At 39.9% G+C, this 521-nt stretch overlaps 1 protein-coding gene across 2 annotated transcripts in view; it reads right to left on the minus strand.

Annotated features, from left to right (window-relative positions):
• LOC107701994 (voltage-gated potassium channel subunit beta-2-like) overlaps positions 1-521 on the minus strand; it is a 189,105-nt gene that overhangs the window by 120,666 nt on the left and 67,918 nt on the right. The gene's annotated exons all lie outside the window — the stretch shown is intronic.

Below are 521 nucleotides of genomic sequence, written 5' to 3' on the forward strand. Positions count from 1 at the left end.
TGCCTTATGTTAAACTGCTTTAAATTACTTTTTTTTCCACATCAATCTACACTCCATACACCATAATGACAAAGCAAAAACAGAACTGTCACAACTTTGTAAATGTATTAAAAATAAAAAACTGAAATAAAGTACATTGCATAAGTATTAACTCATTATTTAGCTGAAGCACCTTAACAGCCTCAAGTATTTTGGGGTATGATGCGACAAGCTTTGCACATCAGCATTTGGCAATTATCTGCATTCTTCTCCTCGTCTCTTCACCTCTCAAGCTGTCAGGATGGATGAGGGCAGACACACATTTTCAGGTTTCTCCAGAAATATTTGATTGGGATCAAGCTCATGCTCTGGCTGGGCCACTCAAGAACATTCACAGAGTTGTCTATAAGCCACTCTTGCTGTGTGCTTAGGGTCATTGTCCTGTTGGAAGGTGAACCTTCTGCCCAGTCTGAGGTTCTGAATTCTCTGGACTGGGTTTTCATTAACCTCAATTCCATGCATCATGTTTGAAGGGAACCAGC

Source organism: Sinocyclocheilus anshuiensis, unplaced genomic scaffold (assembly GCF_001515605.1).
Source record: "Sinocyclocheilus anshuiensis isolate Anshui unplaced genomic scaffold, SAMN03320099.WGS_v1.1 scaffold262, whole genome shotgun sequence".
NCBI lineage: Eukaryota > Metazoa > Chordata > Actinopteri > Cypriniformes > Cyprinidae > Sinocyclocheilus > Sinocyclocheilus anshuiensis.